At 43.9% G+C, this 22,339-nt stretch overlaps 3 non-coding genes across 3 annotated transcripts; 1 reads left to right on the top strand and 2 right to left on the bottom strand.

Annotated features, from left to right (window-relative positions):
* Positions 1-8,495: 8,495 nt before the first annotated feature.
* trnar-ucu (transfer RNA arginine (anticodon UCU)) lies at positions 8,496-8,587 on the bottom strand. The gene is given in 2 exon segments: positions 8,496-8,531; positions 8,551-8,587. It is a non-coding gene; the product is annotated as a tRNA-Arg (tRNA).
* An 8,674-nt stretch (positions 8,588-17,261) lies between these two features.
* trnar-acg (transfer RNA arginine (anticodon ACG)) lies at positions 17,262-17,334 on the bottom strand. The gene has a single exon. It is a non-coding gene; the product is annotated as a tRNA-Arg (tRNA).
* A 2,628-nt stretch (positions 17,335-19,962) lies between these two features.
* trnar-ucu (transfer RNA arginine (anticodon UCU)) lies at positions 19,963-20,054 on the top strand. Its single transcript is given in 2 exon segments — positions 19,963-19,999; positions 20,019-20,054. It is a non-coding gene; the product is annotated as a tRNA-Arg (tRNA).
* The last annotated feature ends 2,285 nt before the right edge of the window (positions 20,055-22,339 follow it).

Genomic DNA, 22,339 nt, shown 5'->3' with positions numbered 1-22,339 from the left:
GCCGGTCTATCGGGCATCGTTTGAAGCAACAGGCAGTTTAAAGTGGCATCTACAGCCATGTAAGTACTGCCATGTGCCGCTGCGATCGACGAGAGGTTGAAGCGTTAACTTCAAGATCAAATGGAGTTTTCCTTCGCAGGTTTGAGTTCTGCTCGCTGAATTATTGTTTAAAGATACGTTCAATGCTCAAATGAATGAACTGGATCTAACTAACTTCATTTATCTCTCTCAGAGCATGAGAGATACTCGAGCGTGGCCGGCGCGTTTAATTGGGTGCCCAATGTACTCTTGCAAAATTCAAATACACAAGAAAGAATCTTGCCCAATCTGCAACTAAAATTCTGCTACTTTGCAGAACCACCCATTTATAAGTGACTTTATTCACATGAATCTCTCTATCTCTCCCTGTCTCTTGTCTCTATGTTGTCCCCTGATGGACTTCTCAGGCTTAAAAGTTAGCAAAATATTGCAATCGGAACCTTATTACACGAACCCGCGACCTTTTCGTTATCAGCACCACGTTCTGCACAAACTGAGCCAATGGACCATGTATACAGATTTGCTTTTTAGGCTTACCCACGTGTTGGGCAGTTTGTGTTTATTTTTACTCCAGCTGACAGGGTTTTTGAACTAATATTGAATAAACCACATCCCTTAAACATTGTTACTTGTTTCTGTATATACTGTCGAGGATGTAGATCAAAATTAACAAAGACCACTTTAATGTAAAAAATTAAATTCCGATCAATATTATTTGACTAACAATGAACAGCCCATCCATAAAACACTGCCCCGCTATAAAACCTGTGGGCAGGACCCTGAGCTGCTGTGAAAATGATATCACCGCAACGTGATTCGATCACGCTGCGTTTTGACGTTGAGTCAGATGTCTATCTGTCTATCTTTCTTTCTGTTTATCCTTCTGATTGTGTCTCTGCCTTCTTCTCATGTTTTTTCTTTGCTGGCTGCAGGCCTCGCTCCCCGACTGACTGAACAACTACCGGGCCGTGTGTCGGAATCAATGACTGTGACTGTCTGTCTGCCCATTTATAGCCTTGAATGGCCACATTTCTGAGTTCCTGCCTTCGCTCTGTGTCACAGGCCTGTCTCGGTCCCTTAGGATGACAACACACCCACAAGCTTAACGATTGAATGCAGGTTTGGTCAGTCTGTCCTCGCAGGTCCTTCGGAAGCTTATGATTTTGAACTGAATTATTTTTCCCGGGTGACTTGTGAAGTTTTGTTCAGTGATATGTTTGCGAAAGAGAACGGAGGAAACAGTTAGTGTGCAACTCGACATTTATCTACATCGGAATAGAAAACGTGATTGGATGGATAGAAGAGGTCTGAAAGGATGGCCGATCGGCTGTGGGTGGCACCGAATTCTGCAATGGCTGCAGTGGTTCATTACCGGTGATATATTACCGGTGGCTTCTTATTTTCGGGGTATAATTCTCGCTTTGGAATATTTGACGATTCATTCTGAGCGAGGTCCCGTTTCTTAATGTTATTTAAAGCTCAAATAAATATGAACCAGATTTAACCAACAGCATTTCTCTCCTTCAAAGAGATATTTCAGCAGACGTGTTTAATTCGAGAGCCCAATGGTCTCTTAAAAAACATTGAAAGGAAACTCTCCCGAGCTCCGTGTTAAATTCTTGCTCGTTTGCAGAATTTGACATTTGTTTCTTTACTTTAATCTGTCTCTTGACTCTCTGTGTTTTCCCCTCATGCACTTCTTAGGCTTTATTAAACGGCCAAGGATGATCGAAGCTGCAGAGAAGTGTAAAGATAGGAAGACGGAGAAGGTCAGAGAAGCAAAGGTGCAACCCAGCTGATGAATTCATAACTGAGGTCCACTAAAGTCTCTTCGCCGTCACAGTGAAAAAATCAGCAATTTGAGTACAGTATACTTTTGGTAGAGTGTATAATAGGCAGATGTTGAGACAGACGCCAATCGAACTGTTGCCGTGGCGATGAAAGCGCCAAATGCGAAACACTGGACCACAAGGTAACGCTGAACATTCTTTGCTGTGAACAAGCAGACAAACGCGGCCTTTCCCACTTGCCCCTTTGTAATTCCGGTCATTTTCGGGCCAGACAAGCTGCTCGCAAAAAATAGCATTTTCTGTTCGAACTACTATTGGGACAGAAGTTGATGTTCAGGCAATAACAGCACCAAGTGCAAGTAGACATGTACATGAAATAGCAAATGAGGTGATATCCTGCCACAAGCTGCCGGTGAAAATCATTCAATTTCCCAATATTGACCCACCGAATCAAATGTTGATCCTGGGAAAGCTGCAAGACAACGCAGTCTATCGGGCATCGTTTGAAGCAACTGCCAGTTGAAAGTGGCATCTCCTGCTGCTTCTGTGGGGAGTGAGAGGGAACTGAGCATCGATTTATTGGTTATTGGTGAGTTCGTGCCGCTTGAAAGCACTGTCGACGATATCTTCCATCACTTTGCTGACGATTGAGAGCAGACTGATGGTGCGGCAATTGGCCGGATTCGATTTGTCCTGCTTTTTGTGGACTGAATAACGGAACAGGCTCGATGGGCGAAATGGCCGAGTCCTGTTCCCGTGTTCCTCATTGGTTCAGAATGTAAAACGATCCTGCATTGGCCACGTATCAAGCTCGAGTCGCATGATAAGTCGGCGAGAATTCAACGCCACCACCACCAATCCTCGCATGGCCACTTGCTGCATGTGTCCATTTGGAATCCTGTTTGAAAGCATATGCAGTCTGGCGGAGGTACTGTGATAACCCTACGCAGTCTGACCTACAGCTGTGCAAGAACTGCTGTGTGCAGCTGCGATGGCCCAGTGTTTGAAGCGTTCGACTCATAAGCCACTGGGGTTTTCTTGCACCGGTTTGAATTATACTCGGTGAGTTACTGTTTAACGATCTGTTCAATGTCCAAATGTATAAAGTGGAGCTAATTGACCGCATTTACCCTTTTCAAAGCAGGAGAGACATTCCACCGTGGCGGGCGCCCAAAGTTCTCTTTCAAGATTTCAAGACACGAGAAGGAATATCTCCCAATCAGCAATTTAAATTCTGCTAGTTTGCTGAACCTGGCATTTATACTCTTCGTTTATTTCCTTGCATCTCTCTATCTGTCACTGAATCTGTCTCTTGTCTCTCTGATATAATTCTCAGGCTTCCTTGAATGGCGAAGGCTGATCTAACCTGCAAGACAAGCAGGCTGAGATGGTCGGAAAAGTAAAGTTACAACCCAGCTGATGAATTCGTAGCCAATATCTCCACATTTATGTCGCTTCAGAGCAATTCATTCTGCAAAGTGTTTCAGGATAATGCAAGTCGTACATTCAAAACGAATTTGGTGAAGAAAGGCTGATATTGTTAACTCGAAATAATTAGTGTTGAATCTGATCTCGCTGTACATCATATTTTGTACAAGAAAACGAGATTGGATGGACATTCTATTCTGAAAGGATGGTTGATCGGCTGCGTGGCAGCGAAATTTTACATTGCCTGCACGGCTCTGTTGCCAGTTGCTCTTTGGATCTGATTCTCGCTCATGGAGTTTCACTGGTTCAAATCCTGGAGCTCTTATTCACTTTCACTGGATTTCCCACGAAAGCCAAATAAAGTTTCACTCTCTCCGGTCCTCCATAAATCCTGATGTCGCAGCCTTTCTCACTCCGGGAGCTGGGGAATAGCGGAAAACTGATGAGTTTGTTGTCCCATCTGGAATGCGGTTTTGAACTGTTGTTATTCGCCGAGACAGCGTTGCTGAAGCCTTTAATGATCTCTCACAAATCAGCTGAACACGGTCGGAATGTGCAAACCATGTTACTTTTCCGAAATAAAGGAGTGACGTTCATTGTAGAAACACGGTAGAAGACTGCTGTCGCTCACTGCACAAATATCCATATCTGAATGAACCAGCTCTCCGGCAACCATTGAGTCCTCCCTTCGGACCTTGTCTGTGAAGAAGAATTCTGAGTTCCGTGCAGCCAATCTCGGATTTTTAAATATTTTTCATGTGCCTGCTATCGGACCGCAGGGTCACTGGTGGAATATCAGCCGTGCTCCGCTGGCAATTTTTACCCTGCATTTTCTTGCAGACAAAACACACACTGGAAACCTGGCGCTGTGAGGCAATGAATTCTGAGGTAAAAGATATCCAGGGCGGGCTGAAACCACCAACCTTTCAATTAAAAGCCGAACGCCCTGGCCGATTACACCACAGAGACACTATGTTCTTTATACTAAACCATTAATTCACCGCGCTAAAGTTTGAGTTTGCAGCGACCAATACAGCAGCTGTCCATCATCAGTTTACTTTTCTAAATAAAAGGTGTGCAGCTTGCACGAGTGAATATTTTTGCTGTATTATTTCTGAGCATTAGGCTCATAACTGCCTGTATGTTTGAAGGCTCAGTCCGCAGTGGGAGAGAGAAGTGATTTTTTGAACTGTTATTTGACCAGGTTCTATTTCAGTAAAATTCCCGTGACCAGAAAATGAGATGAGATGAATCGAGCAGGTCCAACCTGCCGTTCTGTAACACTACACGGCATGTACAAAGTTGCCTCTTTGCGCTTACAGTGAAGCGGAGGGCAGTTTTCACCCTTCAACCAGCAAGATAGTTGGCGCAGTAAATAGTGTCGATGGGAGCAGAAAGCAGCACAGGGCCATTGATGATTAAATGTGAGGGCAAAACTGTGACAGATGGAGTTCAATGTGGGGAAGTTTGATATAATCCACTGAGAAACGAAGATAGATCAGAGTGTTTTCTAAATGGAGAGAAGTTAGGAACTGTCGAGGAGCGGAGATATTCAGGGGTCCAATTACAGAAATATTTGCGTCAACTGATTTTTTGCTGATCTGCTGGCTGGCAGCTGGTGTTTACGATATAATTATTTCACTTTCATACTGCGGGTTCGATTCTCGGTCAAGGAAATCATTTTAACAAAACAATTATGAACATTACCAATTTAATACATGAAACCGATGATTCTCTGTGAAAGATGAATGTTTGTGATCGTCATTAATGAACCGATAACTTTCTGCTGCAGACCGGTGGAAATATTAACATGGTTAACGAGTGACAGCGAAACTTTGTGCTTTGCATGAGATGAACTTCCATCCGTTCTCATTTCCCAGACAGTATTTTAAGAGTCTGGTTAAAAATGTTCAGTGTTTATGACACCAGGACTGTGATAGAGCCGTTGTTAAATTGAACAGGAACAAACAATTGACGGCGCCTTTTCACAGGTGAATCTCAGCCCTGGAGGGTTATCAGGAGTAACTTCCCAAATAACGTTTCCGCCTCCGATCTAACCGGGGACTTTTCGCATGTGAGACGAACGTGACGACCGCTAAACTAGCGAAACCTTTGCTCAGTTCATAGCACTGTGTCGCTTCTCCGTTAGACAACATCACTTCTGTCCCACACTAAACGCCGCCAATCCTCTTCCGCTTTCCTTCACAAACATCTCAATGATCAAAACTTCACAAGTTACACAGGAAAAAATCTTCAAAATTTCAAAATCATTAAACTCCAGAAGGAACTAAGATGTTAATTCGTGGGATTTAGGTGTCGCTGGCAAGGCCAGCATTTATTGCCCATCCATAATTGCCCTTGAGAATGTGGTGGTGAGCCGCCTCCTTGAACCGCTGCATTCCGTGCGGTGAAGGTTCTCCCACAGTGCTGTGAGATTGGGAGTTCCAGGATTTTGACCCAGCGACGATGAAGGAATGACGTCACCATTCCAAGTCGGGATGGTGTGTGACTTGGAACGGAACGTGCATGTGGTGTTGTTCCCATGTGCCTACAGCACTTGTCCTTCTCGGTGTTGGAGGTCGCAGGCTTGGGAGGTGCTGTCGAAGAAGCCTTGGCGAGTTGGTGCAGTGCATCTTGTAGATGGTACACACTGCAGCAGAGTAAAGTTGCGTTCAGTCAAAGTCGGTGTGTGAATGTTGTGTGTGTATTGTCATCCTGAGAGACAGAGACAGGATTGTGACACAGAGCGAAGATATGAACTCAGAAATGTGGCCATTCAGGTTCATAAAAAGGAAGACGGTAAGTCAAAGTCATTCATTCTGACACACGGTCCGGTACTTGGTCATTCAGTCGGGGAGGGAGGCCTGCAGCCAGCAATCAAAAAGCCTGAGAATAAGGCAGAGACGCATTCAGACGGATATACAGGTAGACAGGCAGATGGACAAACAGACAGACAGGCAGAGAAGCAGACCGTGTCCTTTGCCTTTTATCCTGATTTGTCAGTAATAATTTTAAACAGCTTCTGGATCGGTCCCTTCCTTTAATCCTGTGCAGCAGTAGTGAAAATAACTTTTTGGATTTGAGGGTTGAGCCGAATCCGAGTCCGTACCCCAGTCCCCAGGAGAAATTCCCTCATTCCTGGGCACTTTGTGTTAAGCAGAGGTGAGCAGCAAAAAGTGTTAATAATGGGAATAGTGGGACTGAGATTTGCTTAAACAGCCGGCACCCTGTAAAACAGAGCTCCAAGTATCGGTTTAAATAAAGTCCTGAACTGACAGAGGGGAGGGCAGATGAGGATTGAATTAAATCCCAATTCACTGAATCTAAACAAGGTTTAAAGAAGTGAATCTTTCAGGAGTTGGATTCCTGAGCCTGTGTGTGAGCTGAAACTGGATCGGTCCCGTTCAGTAAAAGAGACCGGCAGGCGGCTCCCAGACAGGGCTCAGGCCGGGACCGGGCAGCGGCTGGATGAGAGAGCGGGGCTCCTGCGCTGTTGCTGCGACTGCTTCCGCCTCTGTGAGTCCCTGCGGCGGCCGGTACTGATTTCCCTCTTATGGATCCGGCTCCAACCTTTCGTTATGAACCTCGTGGCGCAACGGCAGCGCGTTTGATTCCAAATCCCAAAAATGCATGTTCGAATTACGTTGGGGTTGTTACATTTTCACCACGTTTCAGTGTCACTCAGTTTTAACGCGGGCCAGTCTTTCAGGGATGGTCCATTCACTGCATGTAAAATGATATTGATCATGGAATGAACACACCACTGAAGGAGGCCATTCGACCCATCAATTCCTTACCTGCCTTTTGTAAGAACAATCCCATTGGTCCCATTCCCCGTCCCTTTCCCCGTGGCCCTGCGTTTTCCCCTTCAAGTATTTATCAAATTCCTTTATGAAAGCCACGATTGAATCTGCTTCCATCACCTTTTCAGGCAGCGCATTCCAGATCATAACCATTCGCTGCGTAAATAAAATTTTGCTCATGTCGTCTTTGGTTCTTTTGCAATCACCTCAAATCTGTGTCCTCTGGTTCTTGACACTTCCGCCAACGGGAACAGCTTCTCTTTATTAACTTTATCTGAACCCTTCATGATTTTGAACACTTCTATCAAATCTCCTCTGAACCTTCTCTGCTCTCAGGAGAACAACCCCAGCACGGCGTAAATGCGGTCAATCAGCTCCAATTTATTTATTTGGGCATTAAACAAAACGTGAAAGACTGGCAAGGCGTTGTCCGAACAGAAGTCACTGCTTGAAGATAATAAATCCAATCGCTGCGTGGGCGCTGGGTTCAAATGCTACGACTGATAGAATTTCTGGCAATGTTCATTTTGACCTGTTCGCAGAAAACCCGATTGTCGTGCGATGGAGCAGAGGATGTGAAAGAAGCTTAAAGTGGAAGTGCAGATATTAGTTTCAATACAGTGACTGGACACGTTTCCACAGGTAAGGGCCTCTCACCTTAAGATGCTTTCCAGCAGAATGGGACAGGTGATCAGAGTGACCGGGCTCCAGCGGCGCAATCGGTCAGTGCGCGGTCCTGACATGACAGTGCAGGATCGGGAAATACCGAGGTTGTTAATTCGAGTCTCACCGAGATCAAACAATCATTTTGCTTGTGAACATTTCGACCGGAGTTAAATGTACAATTGGTGTGTTCAAAAATGCATCCATTCATTTGTATTGCCACGTGGTTCCTCCGGACTACGCTGTTGTATTCGCAGATGAGATGTTCAGTATTACTTGTTTACAGGAGGGAGGCTGCGGTTTTGGTGACGCAAATTATGATTTTGATCCATCGACAAATCGTGCGATTTAACTAGAGCTTTAAATCAGCGCCTGAGACCGCTCAGCCAGGATACTTTCCATCCGACACTTCTAGAGCTAGTTTTACAGGAACAGAATTACTACAAGCAAGAATTCTACCCCTCAAGCGCCAATGCTCGCACGGCAGCCAGATGCATGTGTCCAGTTAAAAACCTGTCTGACGGAACATGCAGTCTGATAGAACCGGAAGTCCAGCAGATTGACTTTCGGTCTGAGATGATGTTGAGTCTCCTCCTTGAGAGTTTTTCGCCAATCCAGCTCAGAATGGATTTAGAATCATAAATTCTGGTTTGACTGGAGCCACTTGTGTAAGATGAAGTGCAGGGAGCAGTTTCCCGTCCTTGACGGACATTAATGATCCTGTTGCGGTTTTGCTGCAAAATATCACTTCCCAGCTCCCGAAACTAAAACCCAACTCTGGTGGGACTCGAACCCACAACCTTTGAATACCTCCTCCAATCATTCAGTAGAAGTCCAACACGCTATCCATTGCGCCACAGAGTCAGTTATGTAACATTGCCGAGAGCGGGGATCTTGTGCTGTGGTTGAGGCGGTCAGGCTGCTCCTGCTTCCGCTTCTCACATTCCCAGAGCCGCGGCGGCAGTCTGCACGTATCACCCTCCAATGGATCCGGCTCCAGCCGCTTGTTGTGGGCCTGGTGCAAGAACAGTCGCGTCTGACTCCAAATCAGAAGGCTGCGTGTTTTGAACCAGGTTGAAATCACAGCATTTTCACTGTGGCTCAGGGTCCTGCCGACTGATTTTACATCGGGACCGTGTTTCAGTGATAGGATGTTCAGTGTTTGTGCAACAATATCAAAATTAAGTTTGATACATTAATGAGCTTTTTTTCTGTTACTTTCTATTTACACCCTCTCCAGTTTTATGTAGAAAGAGTTAACAATGTTTAAGGGATGTGGTGTGCAGTGTTTGTGGAATCAGTGTAATTAAATTGGATACTTTCATCAGTTCCTTCTCTAACCCAGACTCTTATCATTAGATTTGTAGCTTCACCCTGTTTAAAATAGGTTACTCAGTGATATAAATGAATCAGGAACAATCTCGAGACCTCAGTGGGTATATTTTTTCCAATGCTTTGTGATGGTCTCGATTTCCATTGAAATTTTCAATCAGCAAATCACAACGGGTGCTTTGGATTTGACAAACTAATTTATTACTTGTCTGGTTCCTGGAAATTATCCAGTGGGGATTTCCTTACCCGTACAGATATAGAAATAAATACATTCCATCATTTCACAAATGACAGTTGTGTAAATAAATATATCGCGATATCCAACATGGAAAAGCAGCTCTTCATGTTCTTAAACAAATTTCCTCATTTTATTTTATTAATCCACTTACGTTTCAATGTAAAACATATATTCAGAGCATCTCTCTAAACTTAAAGAATGGTAAAACAATTCCGGGACCGGGACCAATGTTTTCGAGGGGGTGTTTGCGAGTGCTGTTGGGGAAGGTTTAAACGAGAGTGGCAGGGGGATGGGAACCTGAGCGGGGAGTCAGAAGAGAATAAAGTTGAAAGCAGCAAGAGAGGGGAAGACCCAGGGGAAATCTACAATACAAATAGTACAAAAAGTTGTTCAAGAACAAGTGAAAGGGAATAGCGTAGAGCAGTGGAAAGAAAGTGTATTTTAGGCTCGACAGATAAAATAAAAACTAGAAGGAGTAAGGCGATTCACCAAGCATCAAAGCTGTGGAAGGGGTTTGGGAACCTGAGCAGGGAGACAGAGGAAAGCGTGTCAGGAAGGGACAGAAGGTATGGACTAAAAGGTAAAGTGTTAAAAAAGGAAAAAGCAGGAACGAAGTGTCACAAAACATATTTGAAAGTTCTTTATCTGAATGCACGTAGCATTCGTAACAAAATGGACGAGCTAACGGCACAAATAACGACGTATGGGTATGATCTTGTGGCCATTATAGAATCATGGCTGCAAGGTAACAACAACTGGGAATTAAATATGCCAGGCTATCTAACAATCAGGAAGGACAGGCAGGAAGGAAGGGGAGGTGGGGTGGGGTGTTAATAAAGGAAGGAATCACTGGTGAGGTGTTAATAAAGGAAGGAATCACTGTAATACAGAGAAATTATATTGGGACAAAGGATCAGGACAATGAAACAGTTTGGGTAGAGATAAGGAATAATAAGGGGGAGAAAACACCAGTGGGCGTACTATATAGGCCTCCTAATAGTTGCAACACTGCTGGATGAAGCATTAATCAGGAAATAGTCGGGGCATGTAATAAGGGAACAGCTATAATTATGGGGGATTTTAACTATCATATTAACTGGACAAATCAAATTGGGCAGGGCAGCCTTGAAGAAGAGTTTATTGAGTGTATTAGGGATGGATTTCTTGAGCAGTTTGTAACTGAACCTACAAGGGGGCAAGCAACCTTGGACCTGGTCCTGTGTAACGAGCCAGGATTAATTAATAATGTCCTAGTTAAGGATCCCCTTGGAATGAGTGACCATAACATGGTTACATTCCATATCCAATTAGAGGGTGAGAAGGTTGGTTCTCAAACAAGCGTACTGAGCTTGAATAAAGGAGACTATGATGGTATGAGAGCGGAATTGATTGAAGTGGACTGGGAAAATAGATTCAAGGGTAAGACGGTACATGAGCAGTGGTGCTCATTCAAGGAGTTATTTTACAACTTTCAAAAAATATATATTCCACTGAGGAAAAAAGGGTGTAAAAGAAATGACAGCCATCCGTGGCTAAGTAAAGAAATTAAGGATAGTATCCGACTAAAAACAAGGACATATAAGGTAGCCAAACTTAGTGGGAGGATAGAAGATTGGGAAGTCTTCAAAAGACAGCAAAAGTAACTAAAGGACTGATTAAGAAAGGGAAGATAGATTATGAAAATAAATTAGCAAAAAATATGAAAACAGATAGCAAGAGCTTCTATAGTTATATAAAAAGAAAAAGGGTGGCTAAGGCAAACGTCGGTCCCTTAGAGGATGAGACCGGGAAATTAATGGTGGGAAACATGGAGATGGCAAAAATGCTGAACAAATATTTTGTTTCATTCTTTACGGTAGAGGACACTAAGAATGTCCCAACACTGGACAAACGGGAGGCACTAGGGGGAGGAGCTAAATACGATTAAAATCACTAAGGAATTGGTACTCAGTAAATTAATGGGACTCAAGGCGGATAAATCCCCTGGACCTGATGGCTTACATCCTAGGGTCACGAGGGAAGTGGCAGTCGGGATTGTGGATGCTTTGGTAATAATTTTCCAAAATTCTCTGGACTCGGCAAAGGTCCCGGCAGATTGGAAAACTGCTAATGTAACACCCTTATTTAAAAAGAGTAGTGGGCAGGAGGCTGGAAATTATGAACCAGTTAGCCTAACACCTGTGGTGAGTAAAATTTTGGAGTCTATTATTAAGGAGCCAATAGCGGAACATTTGGATAAACATAATTTAATAGGACAAAGTCAGCATGGCTTTGTGAAGGGGAAGTCATGTCTGTCAAATTTGCTTGAGTTCATTGAGGACATAACGTACATGGTGGATAAAGGGGAACCAGTGGACGCAGTGTATTTAGACTTCCAGAAGGCATTCGACAAGGTGCCACATAAAAGATTATTGCTCAAGAGAAAGAATCACTGGATTGGGGGTAATATTCTGGCATGGGTGGAGGATTGGTTATCGAACAGCAAGCAGAGAGTTGGGATAAATGGTTCATTCTCGGACTGGCAAACAGTAGCCAGTGGTGTTCCGCAGGGGTCGGTGCTGGGTCCTCCAACACTTTACAATCTATATTAACGATTTGGAGGAGGGGACCGAGTGTCACATATCAAAGTTTGCAGATGATACAAAGATGAGAGGGAAAGTAGAGAGTGAGGAGGACATAAAAAACCTTCAAGGGGATATAGACAGGCTGGGTGAGTGGGCGGAGATTTGGCAGATGCAATACAATATTGGAAAATGTGAGGTTATGCACTTTGGCAGGAAAAATCAGAGAGCAAGTTATTATCTTAATGGCGAGAAACTGTAAAGTACTGCAGTACAAAGGGATCCGGGGGTCCTAGTGCAAGAAAATCAAAAAGTTAGTATGCAGGTGCAGCAGGTGATCAAGAAGGCCAACGGAATGTTGGCTTTTATTGTGAGGTGGATAGAATATAAAAACAGGGAGGTATTGCTGCAGTTATATAAGGTATTGGTGAGACCGCACCTGGAATACTGCACACAGTTTTGGTCTCCATACTTAGGAAAAGACATACTTGCTCTCGAGGCAGTACAAAGAAGGTTCACTCTGTTAATCGCGGGGATGAGGGGGCGGACATTTGAGGAGAGGTTGAGTAGATTGGGACTCTACTCATTGGAGTTCAGAAGAATGAGAGGCGATCTTATTGAAACATATAAGATTGTGAAGGGGCTTGATCGGGTGGATGCCGTAAGTATGTTCCCAAGGATGGGTGAAAATAGAACAAGAGGGCATAATCTTAGACTAGGGGGCTGCTCTTTCAAAACTGAGATGAGGAGAAACTTCTTCACTCAGAGGGTAGTAGGTCTGTGGAATTTGCTGCCCCAGGAAGCTGCGGAAGCTACATCATTAAATAAATTTAAAACAGACATTGACAATTTCCTAGAAGTAAAGGGAATTTGGGGTTGCGGGGAGCCGGCAGGAAATTGGACATGAATTTAAATTTGAGGTTAGGATCAGATCAGCCATGATCTTATTGAATGGCGGAGCAGGCTCGAGGGGCCGATTGGCCGACTCCTGCTCCTATTTCTTATGTTCTAAATTGTAGGTAAGGAATTGATGGGTCGAATGGCCTCCTCTGTGGTGTGTTCATTCTATGATTCTATGATAAATGTTATTATAAACAGTGAACAGACAATCCCAAAAAGACTGCACAGCTAAAAAAAACAAACTGACACTGAAACATTGCGATGACCCCAACATAATTCGAACACGCATTTTTTTGATTTGGAATCACGAGGTCCATCACAAGCATTTGCAGCCGGATCCATAGGAGGGAGATCGGTACCGATCGCCACAGGGACTCGAAGAGGCGGATGCAGGAGCAGCATCAGCACAGGAGCCCCGCTCTCGAATCCAGCCGTTACCAGCGGAGAGCTGCCAGTCCCGGCCTGAGCCCTGACTGGGAGCCGCCTGCCATTCTTTCTTTACAGAACGGGACCGATCCAGTTTCAGCTCACACAAAAGGTCAGGAATCTCACTCCTGACAGATACACTGATTTAAACCTTGTTTAGATTCAGTGAATTGGGATTTAATTTAATCCTCAGCTGCCCGCCGCTCTGTCAGTTCCGGACTTTATTTAAACCGACACTTGGAGCTCTGTTTTACAGGGTGCTGGCTGTTTAAGCATTTCGCAGTCCCACCACGAACACTTTTTGCTGCTAACTTCTGCTTAATACAAAGTTCCCAGGACCGAGGGAATTTCTCCTGGGTACTGAGTTCGAGTCAAGGAACAATAGAGGTGCGATTACACTACTTGGTGTATTCTATAGGCCAACAGCTAGTGGGACGGATATAGAGGAGCACATTTGCGGGGGAATTACAGAGAGGTGCAAAAGCCAGAGAGTAGTGATAACAGGGGATTTCAACTATCCTAATAGAGACTGAGATAACCAGAAAATAAGGCGCAAAGAAGGGGAAGAATTGTTGAAATGTGTTCAGGATAACTTTCTCGACCAGTCCGTTTCTGGCCCACTGAGGAAGGAGGCATTGCTGGATTTGGTTCAAAGGAATGACACGGGCCAAGTGGAGCAAGTGTCAGTGGGGGAGCATTTAGGGAGCAGCATTCAGTATCATAAGGATTAGAATAGCTATGGAAATGGACTCTGTCCAATCTTAGTAAAAATACTCAATTGGAGGAGGTCAATCTCAGTGGGATGAGAACGCATCTGGCCCCGGTAAATTGGAATTAAAGATTGACATGGAAAACTATAATTGAACAATGAGCGACCTTTATGAAGTGATGGTTCAGGTACAGTCGAGGGACATTCCCACTAGGGGGAAAAGTAGGGCAAATAAAGCAAAGAGCTCCCTGGATGACGAAAGAGATAGAGAGTAAGTTGAAAAGAGAGGCGTTGGACAGATGTCAGGTTGATAATACAGTCGAGAGTTCAGAGGGGAAGTGAAAAGGGCAAAAAAGGGGTATGGAGAGAGAATGAGTATAGACTGGTGGCTAACATAAAAGGGAATTCAAAAGTCTTCTTTTGGCACATGAACAGTGAACGGGTCGGAAGAGGAGGGGTGGGACCGATTCGGGACCAAAACTGAGAGCTACGGATGGAGGCAAAGGGCATGGCTGTGGTACTAAATGGGTACGTTGCATTTGTCTTCACCAAGGAAGAAGATGCTGCCAAGTTACAGAAAAAAAAGTATTCGAGATACGAGATGGGCTATAAATTAACAAAGAGGAGCACTTAGGAAGGCCAGTTGTATTTAAAGTAGATCAGTCACCTGGTCCGGATGGGATGCATCCTAGTTTGCTGAGGGAATTAGGGGTGGAAATTGTGGAGGTACTGGCCATAATCACTCAATCATCCTTAGATACGGGGGTGGTGCCAGAGGACTGGAGAATTGCAAATATTACACCCTTGTTCAAAAAGGCGTGAATGGATAAACCCAGGAACTACAGGCCAGTCAGTTTAACCTCGATGAAGGGCAAACTTTTAGAAACGATAATCCGAGACAAAGTTAATCGCCAATGGACAAGTGTGGATTAATTAAGGAAAGCAGCACGGATTTGTTGAAGGCAAATCGTGTTTAACTAACTTGATTGAGTTTTTTGTTGAGGTAAGAGAGATTCGATGAGGGCAATGTGGTTGACATGGTATATCTGGACTACCAAAAGGCGTTTGATGAAGTGTTGCATAATAGGCTTGTCATCAAAGTTGAAGCCCATGGAATAAAAGGGGCAGTGGCAGTACGAAATTGGCTCAAGTGACAGGAAACAGAGAGCAGTGGTGAACGGTTGTTTATCATACTGGAGGGAGGTTTACAGTCGTGTTCCTCACGGGTCGGTACTCGGACCACTGCTTTTCTTGATATATATTAATGAATTGGACTTTGGTGTACAGGGTACAATTTCAAAATTTGCAGATGACACAAAGCTTGGAAGTGTAATGAACATTGAAGAGGATAATGATAGGACAAGACAGGCTGGTGGAATGGACGAACACATGGCAGATCAAATTTAACGCGTAGAAAAGCGACGCGATAAATTTTAGTTGGAAAATCGAGGAGAGGCGAATTGAACTGAAGGGCTTAATTCTCAAGGAGCTGCAGGAACCGAGAAATCTGGAGGTATGTGTGAACAAATCTTTAAAGGTGGCAGGGCAGACTGAAAAACGGTTTAAAAAAAGCATATGGGATCCTGTGCTTTACAAATTAAGGCAAAGAGTACAAAAACAAGGAAGTTACGATGAGCTTTTATAAAGCACTGGTTCGGCCACAACTGCAGTATTATGTCCAGTTCTTGGCACCGCACTTTGGGACGGGTGTGAAGGCCTTAGAGAGGGTGAAGAAAACATTTATTAGAATTGTTCCAGGGATGTAAGACTTCAGTTACGTGGATAGACTGGAGAAGCTGGGGTTGTTGTCCTTGGAGCAGAGAATGTTGAGAGGAGATTTCATCGATGTATTTAAAATCACGAAGGATCTAGACAGAGTAGATAGAGAGAAACTGCTCCCACAGGCGGAAGGGTCAAGAACCAAAGGACAAAGATTTATGGTGATTGCAAAAGAATGAAAGTCGACATGAGGAAAAACGCTTTTACACAGCGAGTGGTTAAGATCTGGAATTCACTGCCTGAGTGAGCGCTGGAGGCAGATTCAATCGTGGCTTTCAAAAGGGAATTGGATAAGTACTTGAAGGGAAAAAAATGCAGGGCTACGGGTAAACTGCGGGGGAGTGTGACGAGCTGGATTGCTCTTGCAGAGTTCCGGCATGGACTCGATGGGCAGAATGGCCACCTTCCGTGCTGTAACCATTCTCGGATTCAAAGAAGCAGAAATTAAATAACTCAAACTGCAAAAACCCGAGATCTTTAGACCTTATGTGAAACACCCTCCCAACTGAGCTATTTGCACCCCACTGTTAATTGATCTTTGTGTCCTTATGTTGGAAGAACGTATAACCCCAGGGGGAATTGCCCCTCCCGGTCATTCCGCACTTCATGTATGAACATCACACTCATATCTCCACACCCACAGTTCATATATAAACATCGCACTCATACATACATCCCCACAGTTCATATATAAACATCGCACTCATACATACATCCCCACAGTTCATATATAAACATCGCACTCATATATACACACCCAGAGTTCATATATAAACATCGCACTCATATATACTCACCCACCGTTCATATATAAATATCGCACTCATATATATACGCTCATAGTTAGATAAAAATGTCGCACTCATATATATACACCCATAGTTCATATATAAACATCGCACTTATATATACTCCCCACAGTTCATATATAAACATCGCACTCATATATGCACACTCATAGTCGATATATAAACATCGCACTTATATATACGCACCTACTGTTCATATATAAACATCGCACTGATATATACACACCCACAGTTCATACATAAACATCACACTCATATATACACACCCATAGTTTATAAAAGAACAGCGCACTCCTACTCCACACCTAGTTTATATGTATCCAAAGTCCTGTTTATAGTTCTCACCAAAGTCTGAACACTGAAAGTATAACTGTTTTCCAGATACTGTCCGTCCTACTTTGTATTTTCAGTATCGGATTTCCTGCAGACCGGCAAAGGGAGCGGAATAGCGGTCCTGTCGGTGAATGCTGCTTTCAACGAACGTCTCGGCGTCCAGGAGCTGGCGGGGATTGGAAAGCTCTTGTGCCACACGAAGTGTCTGAACGGCCCGGATACACCTGAAGGTCATCAGCGCGGTGCCTCCACCTCGTGCTGCAATGTTCGTGTGTCTGACATCAAACTAAAAGGCGGCTTGTTGGAAAACGTTGTGGTCACAGTTTCTTTTTGTAATTGAACCTAAATCTTTCAAGATGGAATGTTTTCTTTCCTGCTTCACCATAAACAATATCTTATCAGGAAATGTGATTCTTCGTTCCTCAGTTTCAGAGATAAAATTGCACAAACCCGAGCCAGGTGGGAGTCGAACCTACAATCTTCTGATCCGTAGTCAGACGCGTTATCCATTGCGCCACTGGCCCAATTCATGGGAGTTGATGTATTTTATTTCACTTTTCATTCAGAATCAACCGACAGGTTGACAGATAAAAACAGCGAAATGTGCAAGCGAAATCGAAATGAACCAAACGGCCTCAAACTCCAACACACAGTGGCGAGTTCTGACAGGTGTCAGTGAGAGGAGATGGTGAATTTGCAGCTTGATTTGGCTCCGTGGCTTCGCTGCTCAAAGTGCCTGTTTCATCCGGTCCTTTATTGTCTTAAGCCTCCGATGTGATATTTACCCAATTTGTGAGTTCAACAACAAAATGATCTTTAACAAAATAATATTTGTATTAGTTTCGGAGTCAACAAGGAAAGGATTCCAGAACTGCAGTGCGGAAGTGCTCCTTCATTGAACAGATGGAGCTCTCATACAATGTGTCCGAAACACGTTTCGAGGATACTGTTCCAGAGGGCTGATTTTACAAACTAATTTAGTTCCAACCAGCAACCCTTCTCCATTAAAAGTTACGAAGCGAAACTCGTTTCAGAGCAGTTTCGCTGTTCAGCTTTTGTAAAATTAGCAGAAACTCATTTTGAACACATCATAGTATTAATGAGAATATCAGGCACATGACAATTGGGATGGAACCGTCTCTTACAATAAGTACAAAGTATAATCGATTACAAAGTGAAAAAGCCAATCCAATCTCTCAGTCTCTCTGTCACTTTCTCGGTGAGTGAACGTAAACCAGCAGAAGAAGCTAAAACAAAGAACTGAACAGTTTTGTTTGTTTCCTTTTCCTTCGGGCGAGTACAGTTGAAGAGAATGATTTCAGTTTCCTGCTGGTCAAATAACTGGAATGAGCAGTGTATCAGGTTCCCATGGTACCCAGTGAAACATCCACGTTTATATATCACATTTTGACTGATACCTTCCTTCCTCACTAATTATAGGAAACTTTTGGGAAGGTTCAATCACACTTCAGAAGTCCAGAAGCGCAAAGAAAGCTGGACATCTCATAGTGACGTTATCTACAGGCGAGGGAGGTTTGCAGGTTTCACCTGGAGCTGTAATTGTATAAACTCCTTCCAATGTGCAAACTCCCCTCACCAACAGCAATTCAATTCTAACTGATCTGAGACTTTGGTCATTTATGGTGATTAAAGTTTGTGGAGTTAAAGCAGCAGTAAAATCCGTTCTGCGTTATATACATAGCCGTTCAGTCAATATAAAACATTGTCATCCGACCTACCATGAGCAATGCCACACGGGGTATGTTAGGAGACAGTTCTGCCTCCAGCAGTTGTTCTCTCGGTCACACATCCGGCATCACCTCTCGGTCTCACACTTCAGAGTCACGCCTGAATATAAACACATTTCTGTTTCAGATTTTTACCTGAAGGTCGACAAATCACAAGTCAAGAGGAAATGAACAAACAAATCAAATATTTAAGAACGTTAACAGATAGAAAATTCACCATAAATGACTGAATAAAATGAGGCAAACGGATCAAGATGAACAATTAGCAAAAGGTAACAATTAAAGAAAGGAGAAGGGGAACCGATCAAATCGCTCCAAATAGTTTTTGAAAAATCCTTTTGGTTTTCATCTTAGTTTCTCCGTTAAGTTGGGGACGGACATCTAGAAATATTTTTCGCACCATCATAAAGACAATTAGAATACAAATTTCACAAAGTCAGCCTTAATCTTACTTATACGATCGCATGTTATGTGTTCGTAAAACGTGCAATTGTTTTACCATTCTTTAAGTTTAGAGGGATGCTCTGAATATATGTTTTACATTGAAACTTAAGTAGATTAATAAAATAATATGAGGAAATTTGTTTAAGAACATGAAGAGCTGCTTTTCCATGTTGGACATCGCGATATATTTATTTACACAACTGTCATTTGTGAAATGATGGAATGTATTTATTTCTATATCTGTACGGGTAAGCAAATCCCCACTGGATCATTTCCAGGAACCAGACAAGTAAAAAATTAGTTTGTGAAACCCAAATCACCCGTTGGGATTTGCTGATTGAAAATTTCAGTGGAAATCGAGATCATCACAAAGCATTGGAACAAATATACCCGCTGAGGTTTCGGGGTTGCAACTGATTTATTTATATCACTGAGTAACCCATTTTAAACAGGGTGAAGCTACAAATCTAATGATGAGTCTGGTTTCGAGAAGGAACTGATGAAAGTATCAAATTTAATTACACTGATTGCACAAACACTGCCCACCACATCCCTTGAACATTGTTAACTGTTTCGACATAAAACTGGAGAGGGTGTAAATAGAAAGTAACAGAAAAAAAGCTCATTAATGTATCAAACTTAATTTTGATATTGTTGCACAAACACTGAACATCCCATCACTAAAACACTGTCCCGATCTAAAATCAGTCAGCAGGACCCTGAGCCACGGTGAAAATGTTGTGATTTCAACCTGGTTCAAAACACGCAGTCTTCTGATTTGGAGTCAGACGCGACTGTTCTTGCACCAGGTCCACAACAAGCGGCTGGAGCCGGATCCATTGGAGGGTGATCCGTGCAGACTGCCGCCGCGGCTCTCGGAATGTGAGAGGCGGAAGCAGCAGCAGTCAGACCGCCTCAACCACAGCAAAGGATCCCCGCTCTCCCACATGTTAGATAACTGACTCTGTGGCGCAATGGATAGCGTGTTGGACTTCTACTTAATGATTGGAGGAGGTATTCAAAGGTTGTGGGTTCGAGTCCCACCAGAGTTTAGTTTTGGGAGCTGGGAAGTGATATTTTGCAGCAAAACCGCAACAGGATCATTAATGTCCGTCAAGGACGGGAAACTGCTCCCTGCACTTCATCTTACACAAGTGGCTCCAGTCAAACCAGAATTTATGATTCTAAATCCACTCTGAGCTGGATTGGAGAAGCACTCTCAAGGAGGAGACTCAACATCATCTCAGGCCGAAAGTCAATCTGCTGGACTTCCGGTTCTGTCAGACTGCATGTTCCTTCAGACAGGTTTTTAACTGGACACATGCATTCTGCTGCCGTGCGAGCATTGGTGCTTGAGGGGTAGAATTCTTGCTTGTAGTAATTCTGTTCCTGTAAAACTAGCTCCAGAAGTGTAGAATGGAAAGTATCCTGGCTGAGCGGTCTAAGGCGCTGGTTAAAAGCTCTAGTTAAATCGCACGATTTGTCGATGGATCAAAATCATAATTTGCGTCTCCAAAACCGCAGCCTCCCTCCGACAAACAAGTAATACTGAACATCTCATCTGCTATTGTAACAGCGTAGTCCGGAGGAACCACGTGGCAATACAAATGAATGGATGCATTTTGGAACACACCAATTGTACCTTGAACTCCGGTCGAAATGTTCACAAGCAAAATGATTGCTTGATCTCGGTGAGACTCGAATTAACAACCTCGGTATTTCCTGATCCTGTCCTGTCATGTCAGGACCCCGCACTGACCGATTGCGCTGCTGGAGCCCGGTCACTCTGATCACCTGTCCCACTCTGCTGGAAAGAATCTTAAGGTAAGAGGCCTTTACCTGTGGAAACGTGTCCTGTCACTGTAATGAAACTAATATCTGCACTTCCACTTTCAGCTTCTTTCACATCCTCTGCTCCAGCGCACTGCAATCGGGTTTTCTGCGAACAGGTCAAAATGAACATTGCCAGAAATTCTATCAGTGGTAGGATTTGAACCCAGCGCCCACGCAGCGATTGGATTTATTATACTCAAGCAGTGAGCTCCGTTCGCACAACGCCTTGCCAGTCTGTCACGTTTTGTTTAATGCCCAAATAAATAAATTGGAGCTAATTGACCGCATTTACGCTGTGCCGCGGTTATTCTCCGTAGAGCAGAGAAGGTTCAGAGGAGATTTGATCGAAGTGTTCAAAGTCATGAAGGGTTCAGATAAAGTTAATAAAGAGAAGCTGTTCCCATTGGCGGAAGTGTCGAGAATCAGAGGACACAGATTTGAGGTGATTGGCAAAAGAACCAAAGGCGACATGAGGAAAATCTTATTTACGCAGCGAGTAGCTATGATCTGGAATGCGCTGCCTGAAAAGGTGATGGAAGCAGATTCAGTCGTGGCTTTCAAAAAGGAATTTGATACATACTTGAAGGGGAAAATGCAGAGCCACGGGGAAAGGGACGGGGAATGGGACCAATGGGATTGCTCTTACAAAAGGCAGGTAAGGAATTGATGGGTCGAATGGCCTCCTTCTGTGGTGTGTTCATTCTATGATAAATATTATTTTACATACAGTGAATGGACCATCCCTGAAAGACTGCCCCGCGATAAAACAGAGTGACACTGAAGCGTGGTGAAAATGCAACAACCCCAACGTAATTCGAACACGCATCTTTTGGATTTGGAATCAGACGCGCTGCCGTTGCGCCACGAGGTTCACAACGAACTCTTGGAGCCGGATCCATAAGAGGGAAATCAGTACCGGCCGCCGCAGGGACTCACAGAGGCGGAAGCAGTTGCAGCAACAGCGCAGGAGCCCCGCTCTCTCATCCAGCCGCTGCCCGGTCCCGGCCTGAGCCCTGTCTGGGATCCGCCTGCCGGTCTCTTTTATTGAACGGGACCGATCCAGTTTCAGCTCACACACAGGCTCAGGAATCCAACTCCTGAAAGATTCACTTATTTAAACCTTGTTTAGATTCAGTGAATTGGGATTTAATTCAATCCTCATCTTCCCTCCCCTCTGTCAGTTCAGGACTTTATTTAAACCGATACTTGGAGCTCTGTTTTACAGGGTGCAGGCGGTTTAAGCATTTCTCAGTCCCACTACTCCCATTAGTAACACTTTTTGCTGCTCAACCCTCAAATCCACAAAGTTATTGTCACTGCTGCTGCACAGGATTAAAGGAAGAGACGGACCCAGAAGCTGTTTAAAATTATTACTGACAAATCAGGATAAAAGGCAAAGGATACGGTCTGCTTCTCTGCCTGTCTGTCTGTCTATCTGCCTGTCTACCTGTATATCCGTCTGAATGCGTCTCTGCCTTATTGTCAGGCTTTTTGATTGTTGGCT

This window comes from Heptranchias perlo, chromosome 20, assembly GCF_035084215.1.
Source record: "Heptranchias perlo isolate sHepPer1 chromosome 20, sHepPer1.hap1, whole genome shotgun sequence".
Lineage (NCBI taxonomy): Eukaryota > Metazoa > Chordata > Chondrichthyes > Hexanchiformes > Hexanchidae > Heptranchias > Heptranchias perlo.
The sequence above is the reverse complement of the archived record's forward strand: the minus strand, read 5'-3'. Positions and strand labels throughout refer to the sequence as shown.